Raw genomic sequence first — 11,042 nt, forward strand, 5'->3', positions numbered from 1 at the left:
TTCCTCCATATCTTCCTTCTTTGAAACCTTCATTACTTTTGTCTTCTTTTCATTTATTTTCATATGGAATTTCTCCAATCCAGTTTTGAACAGTCGATTCAGAATTTTCTGTAATCCCTCTTTACTTTCACTCAGCAGGACTATGTCGTCAGCGTATCTTATGTTGTTTATTAAGCATCCATTGATTTTCACTCCTTCGTTAAAATCCTCAAGTGCTTCTCGCATCATCCACTCACTGTAAATATTAAATAACAGTGGTGAAAGTCCGCATCCCTGTCTCACTCCTTTTTCCACCCTTATCCAGTTGGATTCTTTCTCATCAATTTTTATTATTGCTTTCTGATTTTTGTATAAAAAGAGAATAATTTTAATTATCCCTTTATCTATTCCAATTTTTTGAAGTATTTCAAATAAAATTGTGTGGTTAACATTGTCAAACGCCTTTTCATAGTCCACAAAGCACAGATAAAGATCTCTGTTTTTTTCAATCATTTTTTCTCCAATAAGCCTACAAAGGAATATTAAGGTCTCTGGCCAAGAAATCAGCATTGCATTGTCAGTGATATCTGGTACCCACAAGAGAGAGAATTACGGGTAGCCAGCTCATTGAGATGCAAACAGCACTTCCAAACAAGTGCTGAAGTAACCTGACAGAAATCAAATATCTTTAAGGCAGCCTATCAGAAACAACACAAATATTATTATTTTAAAAGATCTACATAAAATAGTGCACACATACCAAATAATAGTTGGCACATTACATTTAAGACTGATCCTGTTTTTGGAAGTGCTAAAACCTGGAAAAAAGTTTCTCTTACAAAGATGGATTGAAAAGTTTCTGAAATGACAATGAAAACAAAATAAATGATTTCCAAGTTATGCTTTATTTTTCAACATAATCTTGAACCTTAACACACTTGATCCAACATTTCTCCAACTTTTCAATTCTATCCCAGAAGTGATTTTCTCCAAGCACCCACAATAGCTGTTTATAGCCTCAATCACATCTTCATTGAACTAAAATCTCTTTCCACCTAGGAATGTTTTGAGTTTCAGAAACAGGTAGAAATCTGAAAGAGCTAATCTGGCAAAATTTCAAACTTAATTTCTACTAGTTTTTTGCTGAACAACTGCACTTGAATGAGTGGGTGCATTGTCATGATGAAACACTATCATACCCAGGCATTTTTCCTGGATCACGGCTTTGAGCTTGTCCACAAGTGTTGCATTGTATTGGCCAGCAAGTTTTTCATTTTTCAAAATAGTCAATTAACAACATTCCTTTGGCATCCTGAAAAGCTGATGTCATAACCTTTTCAGTCAAATGAATAGTCTTTGCCTACTTTGGAATCTACTCCAATCTCCAATTCACTATTTTGATTGAATTTTTGTTTTTGATGTGTAATTGTGAATCCAAGTCTTATTCATTGTCACAAATTGTCATTTGAAATCAGTTGGATTTCTCTCTAACAACTCTAAACTCTCGACAGAAATTCAGGCTTGAATGCGTGTTTGCTCCAGACTGAGCAAATGTGGGAAGTCTTGCAGACTTCTTTAAACCCAATTTGTTATGCAAAATATGAACTACTCATTCATATGAAATGATCACAGCTTTCTCAATTTCACACACTTTGATTTGGCAATATTCTAACACTATGTCATGGATTTTATCCACAATTCCTGGAAGTAGCAGACTGTGGTTCATCACTTGTATGTGTGCACTCAGACTTGAATTCAAAAACCCAACAACTTACCGTAGAAAATGAAGATGATGAATTGCCAAGAACATTGTCAACATGGATTTGATTTCCACTGCAGTTTTTTCCTCCAAATGGAAAAATTTGATAATAGCTCAAATTTTGTTTTTCTCCATGTATGTACTAACAGGAATACAGGGTATCTAATTTTAATGCTTGTAAAAACCTAACTATTCATCAGATCAGTGTGAAATTTGAAGTTGATAAATATAAAAGATTGCTAATACAACACAGGGAAAAACATTTCAAAAGAAAACATCCCCTAGTGGTAATTCCAGAAACTTTTCAATCTGTCCTCACATATTTGAGTAAACATATACACTTCTCTTTTAGTAAGGCCATTATGATTGTTTTCTATTGATTACAAATACAAAACATTTAGCTAATCTTTTTTCAAATATTTCTACTCAGAATTAAGTAGACTAAGTATTAAATACCATTCTTAGCATTTTGAAATTTAAGTACAGTAATACCCCGACTTACGCAAACCCGGAGTTACGCGATTTTCAAATCTCATCGATTCGTCTTTTGTTTGAGCGCCACGCAACCCTTAATTACTGACTCTCCCCACACTATTGTTCAGCTTACATGATCGGATGTGTCACGCGGAATCCACACATAGCTACAATTTATTTTGTGTTATTTATTTCTGTGTTTGTTATATCTACGGAGACTTGATATACTCTACTATATCATCCAAACAAAGTAGAACTAATTCTTCTGCATCAAACAAGAAAAGAAAAACTTTATCTTTGGAATGTAAAGTTAACATTGGGTATGTTCGTAAAGTCAAACAAGTTAAATGACAATGACGTCATCGTTATTCCTATTTCGTTAGTAACAAATCGTTCGAAAAGTCTAACGCGTTTAACTCGTTTGACTTTACGAATGTACCCATTATTAAAGACTTCGATACAAAAATGAAAATTTGTGAACTGGCAAAGAAGTTTGATCTACCGGAATTGTCGGTCAGAACAATTATAAAAGACAAATAAAAAATTCTCGAAGCTGTGAAAAATGCTCAATCTTTAAATTCAAGCATCATTCGTAAACGTCACAGCATTATCGCTGAGATGGAAACAATGTTAAAATTATGGCATAATAATCAAGTAAATATGAAAAATTGTAAAATAATATAGGCCTAATTTGTTATACATATGTATTATCTAAGATTTTATTAAACATTTTTTTCTAAATTATTGTTTTCTTTAGTCTCCGGCCCCAATTAAAAATTATTTGTATGTATCTATATGCGAAATTATACCCCGACTTACGCGAATTCGACTTATGCAGTTACTGCTCGGTCCCACCCATCGCATAAGTTCGGGGTATTACTGTATTGGTAGACATCCTGTATTAGTAAACTAATTTTGTATAAATATATGTTTAGTTAACTTCAAGTTTTGTAAGAGATTTTTTTCCAGACGTAAAATGTCAACTTGTAAGATGGCATACACAGTAAGCAGATTTTGTTGTATATGTTAGGTATCATGCAAACTTAATGTTTTATTTTTAAATCAACAATGCAATTAGAATACATTAGTTTTAGATTTTTTTACTATAATTGTTTCATAGATTTTTAAGAAATAATTTTCTAAGTGGAAAACTATTGAATAGCCAAATTAAGATTTAGAAAAAGTTTAACAAACAGCTTGGACTGCGAACAAATTGGACAATGAACACTTTCATGAAAGATATTTGTTTGGACAACAAACACAAGAAGTGACGCTGCATTTAAGATTTGTAAAAATATATTTTACCAGAATCTAAGAATGGTTAATGGTTACAGAACAAGACTTTCACAGTTGTATACATAACCTTTTTTTGCACTAATTGATTTCTGTTCAGTAAATTTTTGTAAGTGCTTTTCTGAACTTTTTACTTTAAAACAGTGATAATATTATGGAGCATAAAAAGAGTGGAGTCAAGAACTGTGCTCACTACATAAACTAAGCAAGAGATAATAGCCAAGGTAGACAGTGAGCAGATGATGTCTGATGTTCCTAGGCAATATGGCTTCAACAGGTCTACAGTAGATACAATCTTAGCTAAGAAAGATATAATCAAAAAAACTCAAGAAGATAAAGGAGTAATGAAAATCACATCTGAGAAACAAAGATGTGCTATCCGTGAAAAAATGAAGAGATTGCTTTTAGTTTGTTATTACATGTAGCTAAATAAATGTAATAAGAAAGTATATAAATTTTTTATTTATTTTTTGGGGTCTCCAGAATGAATTAATCAAATTCCCACAAAAATTTATGGCAAATCTACAATCAGTTAATAAACCTTGTCTTTGAACAGATTATGTTCGTTAACCGATCACCCACTGTATTATTGATGTCATTTGGTATGAATTGTAAACTACAATTCATACCAAATGTACATCAGAACTTATGTTTTTTATTACACAGTCATAAACTACTAGTGTGTAAAACAAGCTTGGTCAAGCCGATCTGATAGCATGCTCCACTAAAGCGAATCTAATATTAATTTTGTTTAAAATAAATTTTATAAATTCTTGAAATCAAGTAGTTGTTCAAAAGAATTTTTCACTGAATATACAGTAAGGAATGTGGTGTATAGATTCCAGAGGAACCACGTAGTTTTTACTATAGCTTACAGTGACTGTAAACGAAAACGTTCAGTTAACTTTTGCACATGCATGTAGACATGCAGAATAAATTGACTGAATGGAACATAACACTTAGGTAATGAAAGTGAAGTCATTGCACATGTATGTGGACAAGCATAATAAATGGATTGAACAGAGCATATATGTGCACATCTGACAGACAAAAGTCCTAACATAAGCACTTCACCACTAAAGTAGAGCATGCTAAAAAAATTTTAAAAAAATTTAAATTTAATTAAAAAAAATTAAAAAGTTATGTATTTCAGCTAAGTTATCAAGATTAACATGTCCTGACAAAAATTCAACTTGACAAACTCTACCCACATGCAAAAATTATTTGATTTGGTAGAAAATGGTGATCTTTCTGACATTGAAGTTATTGTATAGGGTTGGCAACTAAGTGATTGCGGATTTTGTCAATAGGTGGCCTTAGCACATTTTTTTGCTTTGTCATCATGTTCAAAGCATTTAACCTATATTGTTTTCTTGTTGTTTGGACTTCCACCTTTAATTTAGTAAAATATTGTATCGAGTAGTTATTTAGTTTCGTTTTTATCCCAATTTAAAAACGTCTTGTTCTTCCATTTTTAGAACAAGACGTGCATTTCAGACATATTTTATTGTATTATTTCCGAAAAGGCAAGAACGCATCACAAGCACACAAGAAGAAGTGCTGTATATGGGAATGAAGCCTTGATAGAAAGGCAGTGTCAAAATTGGTTTGCCAAATTTCATTCTGGTGATTTTTCTGAAAAATGCTCAACGATCTGGCCGTCCAGTTGAAGTTGATGAAACCCATATCAAGGCCATTATCGATTCAGATCGTCATAGCATGACGTGTAAGATTGCACAGAAGCTCAATGTATCACATACATGCATTCAAAAAAATTAAAATAGCTTGGCTATATCAAGAAACTGGATTTATGGGTCCCTCATCAGCTTAAGGAAATTCATTTGACACAACATATTAGCATCTGCGATTCACTTCTGAAACGCAACGAGATTGATCCATTTCTGAAACGACTGATTACTGGCGACAAAAAGTGGATAGTTTATAGCAACGTTAAATTGGAAAAGATCGTGGGAGATGAGAGATGAACCAGCCCAGATGACACCAAAAGCTGCGATTCACCAAAAAAAGATTATGCCGTCAGTTTGGTTGGAATATAAAGGAATTCTGTACTTTGAACTTTTACCAAGAAACCAAACAATTAATTCATATGTGTACGTTCAACAACTCGCAAAACTAAGCAATGCAATTCAAGAAAAGTGGCCGGAATTGGCAAATCATAAGGGTGTTGTTTTCCAGCATGATAATGCAAAGCCCCACACATCTTTGGTCACTTGCCAAAAATTATTGGAGCTTGGTTGGAATGTGTTGTCACATCCACCATATAGCCCTGACCTTGCGCCTTCAGATTACCATTTATTTCGTTCCATGCAGAACTCTTTAAATGGTAAAATTTTTAATGACACTGATGATGTAAAAACATATTTAATTCAGTTTTTTGCTGGCAAAAATCAGAAGTTTTATGAACATGGAATTATGACATTGCCTGAAAGATGGCAAGAGGTCATTGACAAAAATGGACATTATCTAAATGAATAAAGTTATATTTTTAAGCAAAAATTTTGAATTTTCCTTCTTATTTAAAATCCGCAATCACTTAGTTGCCAACCCTATAGTTGTGAATAAGATGATGATGATGATATTCTTTTTAATGCAGATTCTGCTGACAAGGTTGATTCTAGACCTGGTACAGCTATACTTACTAGAGGTAAAATAAGCAAGGAAATTCCACAAAAGATAGAACTGAAAATGAAGATGAAGAATGATAATAAAAGCTCCCAGATGCAAGTTGCTGAGATGTAAGAGAAAGCATATGCTTTTCATAACAACTGCAGAATTAATTTGTTTATAAAAGGTAAAAAGTGTTTCACAAAATTCCATCAAGATTAAAATTAGAATAATTGGAACAATAATTTTTACTGTTACCCAAAGAAATACAAAAAGAGTTATATTCCTTTGTATTAAAAAATGTCATTTGTTTTAGTTTGTTGAATTTCATTATCAATGCTAATAAAATAATGTATTTTATTTTCACTTTAACATAGACCTTCTTTAATACATTACTTGTTTCATTAGCATCTTTTGGTACCATATGTAGTGTACTGTACATCCTAAAAAAGGCTAAAAAAATCTGAAATAAAATATGATTCTTCATATGTTGAATATTCATGTTCCCAATCATCTAGTAATATCAAAAAAAGTGTTTTTCTTTTGAAAAAAAAATCATGTCTGAAGGAGTTAATCATTATACTTAACTTTTTTCCCTCATCTATTCTAAATTTAGTTTTCAAATGAAAAATAATGCATTTAAAAATTTTTTTAATCAAAGAGTATGAAAGAAGACATCTAATTAAATTAAAAACTAATCATTTTCAAAAAGAATGAAGGGGGAAACAGTAATCTTTTGTTCCTGAACAGATGATATGTACACCCTTTGTCAGAAAAGTTCCAGGACAAAGCTCGTAAAAAATAGAAAATTGCAATTACCAAGTACAGTGGAATCTCAGGATATGAAATTAATCCGTTCCGACACTGAGATCGTATCATAAAAATGTCGTAAGGTAAATCATTTTTTCCCATACGATTACATGTAAAACCAAATAATTTGTTCCAACACAAAAAACACACTCAAATTAAAGCTAAGTAGTACATTGAAAAAAAAATAACTATAGTAAGGAAAACACTGAAAAATGCATTTTGTAGTTGTAAATGTATAAATAACCATAACAGAATAATAATTGATTAAAAAAACTCAACCTTTTGTGCTACTTGAAAGTGCCTCACTCGCATATACCTGCTTAATCATGTTCCATGTTTCAGTAGGGGATTTCCCAAGCTTAATGCAGAACTTAATGTTCATTCTTTGCTCACAATCAGCATCCATTGTGTCACTCCAATTATTGCAACAGCAATACAGTGTGTTGCTAAGCACAGCTCTGCCACCCAGTGAGTTTGTGCAGAAACATTTCCAAAAACATGTCAAGTAAGAACACATACCAAGTAACATTAAAACACCAATTTGTTTTTTATCATCACATGTACAGAAATAAAAAGAATTGTCCTGGAACTTTTCTGACAAAGGGTATAAATAATCTTCAAGATAAACTGTATAGCTGGTAAATTTTTAAAAGTTCCTTTTTTTTCTTGATTTGCAGTTTTAACTGATATTTCTTCTGGATTAAAATTAGAACTTAAAAAATTATGAAATAATTCCTTTTTTCCTCATGCCTCATTTTTTTTCTATTAGAACAAATTTGAAAAATATTTCTGAATAAAAAAATTACAACAGTTTACTGTCTGTTATATAAGTTTTCTCATGCTCTGAATAACCAGTGTTATAACATTTCAGCAAGTAAAAAAAAACTGCATGTTTTTAAAAATAAATGCAAAAAAAAATTTTTTAATTATAATATAGAAATCAAAATTGGAACATTGCATTTTATAATAAGTAGAAAGCATTTCAAATATATAAGAAAAATATTATAAAACTATACTGTAAATTGTTAAATATATAAACTGCCAATATAAAGTATAATTTTTTTCTAGACATATGACTTAATATCACAGCACTATATTTTAGAAGTTGAAATTTTTATTTGTATTTAAATTTTTCAGATATCCTATCCTTCAGATCCTTACAAATACAGTTTGAATAAAGAACAAAGAACATAAAAGAAATTTTTGTCTGTTCTATTGTTCTTTATTGATACTGTATTTGCAAGGATCTGAAGATGAAAAAAATATTTCAAGAATCATTTAAACTATGTAAAAATGTCTATTCCTAAAATATAGTATTGTATTAATACTTACAAATTATATTACATAGTATAATATTCTTTTAGAATTTAAACTAAAAACACAACTGGGTAAACTTGATAAAATCTTTTTTCTGCTGGTATTTAGTTTTGTGGTTTTTATTTAACTGAGAAATTAGAAAAAAAAACCATTCTTTAAAAATCCTCATCAGATTTTTTTCTAGATTAAATTTTTAAAATTTATTTTTCTTCTATTTCTAAATAAATGTTTGTAACACAATTGAAGTCAAAATTCTTCTTCACTCAAAAGTCAAAACAAACTTAACAAATTTGAATAGTAACTGATACAAATGATAGGCTTCAATAGCAAGTAATTAAATAAATTGTAAATAAAATCATAGCTGCTCATATATTAACACAGCAAACAAAACTAGAAATACATAGTCACATCAAAATATTTTTTAAAAGATTAAAAAACTAAAGTAGGCTAACTAATTTATTTATATTTTCAAACATTAAAATATACTTGTTACAACAAATATACTAGTTAAATTCAAAGTGGTAAAAAACTCGCAGAAAATACTGTACACAATTTACCATAATCAAGTATTTATACTTTAAGACAAAAACATATTCCAGCAATTATTTTTTAATTCATCTAATGCTTTCGGATATCTGTGTAGCCATCTTCAGAATCAAAACTTCTTCTTCCAAGAACGTCAGTCTATAAGGCGTTAAATATACTTGAAATTATTTTAATTTACGAGCGCTTTCGACGTAAAGCGCTCGTAAATTAAAATAATTTCAAGTATATTTAACGCCTCATAGACTGACGTTCTTGGAAGAAGAAGTTTTGATTGACATAAGTTGGCGTGACATCCAACCCGTGAACTTAATACATCTTCAGAATTAAACACATTTTGAATAGAATTCTTTAACGTTTAAATATTGTGTTCTAAACTAGAATTATTTAAGCACATAAAATTGAATAAATTGAGAATACAAATAAACATGTACAACATTAACAAAGGTGTACAGAATGAAATAAATAAAAATAAGAGTAAAAATAAAAATAAAGTAAATAAATTTTTTATTTGTATTCTCAATTTATTCAATTTTATGTATAATTCTTGTTTAAAACACAATATTTAGACATTAAAGAATTCTATTAGAAATGTGTTTGATCCTGAAGATGGCTACTCAGATAGCCAAAAGTGTTAGATGAATTTAAAAAATTGCTGGAATAGGTTTTTGTCTTCAAGTATTTACAATAATCCAGTTCAAGATCAATATACAAGTATTTATAATCACAAACACTCATTACAAATCATACAATTTTGAAACCATTTTGTTTGTCAGCTGGTTTAGAACAGTTTAAAACAGCAGCCAAATAAAAAAAAACTTTTTATATGTATTTTTTTATTTATTTTATATAGCAGTGATGTGGACTGTTATAAACAACTCATAACAATCCACAAACAGCACCATTGTCAAATAAAAATTATTGTATGGTATTTGTACAATATTTTATGCATCAAATTCAACTTAGAAATAAACTATTTCATAAAATAAAAACTTATTTATTTGTGCTTATTCTGAAACCATATCTTCTTTAATTTATTTTTTTTTCTGTCACAACTAAATGCATAAATAGACACCGGGCATCTTTGACATTGCTCTTTATTCGGGAATATCTTGCGGGCCAATACGCATTTCAGGCACATGCCTCTCTTCTGTCGGCTTTACTTTTGACAGAAGAGGGAAGAGTGCTCAAAATGCATATCAGCCCCAAGATATTCCCATATAAAGAGTGATGTCAAAGATGCCTGGTGTCTATGCACCTTGTTGTGACAGAATAAAAAACAACTTATTTATACTCGAATACTTTTTTCTCGATTATTATTTTGTAATCTATAGAACAAAAATTTTGCTTTTCATAAGAAATATATAAGAATTTATTTCATCTTTTATGAATATAAAGCAATTTAATTAATTCGATAAATACTTATATTAAGCAATGAGATCGAATTATTCGAAAATAATGAAAAATCAACACTAACCAAATTTCATTTGTTTTTATATACGATCTTTTCATAGGCTGTTACATGAAATAGGAACAAATTGTACATTACACAAAGTAGTTAAATATGATTAGTGTTCCTAATGATTTTGTTTACGATTTTTATTGTGTATGTAAGAACGAATTTCAATTTTTCGAAGAACTTATTTATAAAACCCGAAATATATCATTCGAATATTAAATGTTTCTGCTTAATGTATTGAGTTAAAAGTTAAAAAACTAAATAATACAATTAACAAGAAAAAATTGTGTATTACACAATGGTAACTTACCGATGACTCCATTCAAATTTGAAATATACTAAGAACATTCATATTCTATAAATTAATATAAGATGTGGCACAATTACACATTAATTAGAATTTCTAACAAGTAATATATATATCAATTTGATCCTAACGCGAAACTTTTACGATATTTATTACAACGGAAATTCATAATAATACAAAATGGCGATCCACCTCGGTAAACTTAGTGTCTGCACGAATAGAAAGACGGGGTTAACCGAGTGATAGCACGGTTGCGTCTGACGTAAGAAAAACCTGAATTTTAAAGGACGAACAAATAATAATTTTTTTTAAAACATAATATATATTAAATTAAAAAATACATTATTTAAAAAAGTAATGCTTTTAATAATCTCGTATTAATTCATGATTTAAATTTTGCACATATAATTGTATGGGGTCAATAATAACCGTGATGATAACCCAATTTTTTTTCTTTTTTGAAAAATTTCTAATGT

The 11,042-nt window shown here is 29.8% G+C and overlaps 1 protein-coding gene and 1 pseudogene across 1 annotated transcript in view; one reads left to right on the forward strand and one right to left on the reverse strand.

Moving 5' to 3' along the window:
• Positions 1-10,828, reverse strand: part of LOC111618570 (E3 ubiquitin-protein ligase RBBP6-like) — a 169,765-nt gene extending 158,937 nt beyond the window's left edge. The window contains exon 1 of the mRNA XM_023360128.1: positions 10,570-10,828. The gene's annotated coding sequence lies outside the window, so the exon portion shown is untranslated. The remainder of the gene's footprint in view (positions 1-10,569) is intronic.
• On the forward strand, positions 3,204-6,074 carry LOC111618572 (annotated as a pseudogene).
• Positions 10,829-11,042: the final 214 nt, after the last annotated feature.

This window comes from Centruroides sculpturatus, unplaced genomic scaffold, assembly GCF_000671375.1.
Source record: "Centruroides sculpturatus isolate CEXI.00-Female unplaced genomic scaffold, Cexi_2.0 scaffold42, whole genome shotgun sequence".
Classification (NCBI taxonomy): domain Eukaryota; kingdom Metazoa; phylum Arthropoda; class Arachnida; order Scorpiones; family Buthidae; genus Centruroides; species Centruroides sculpturatus.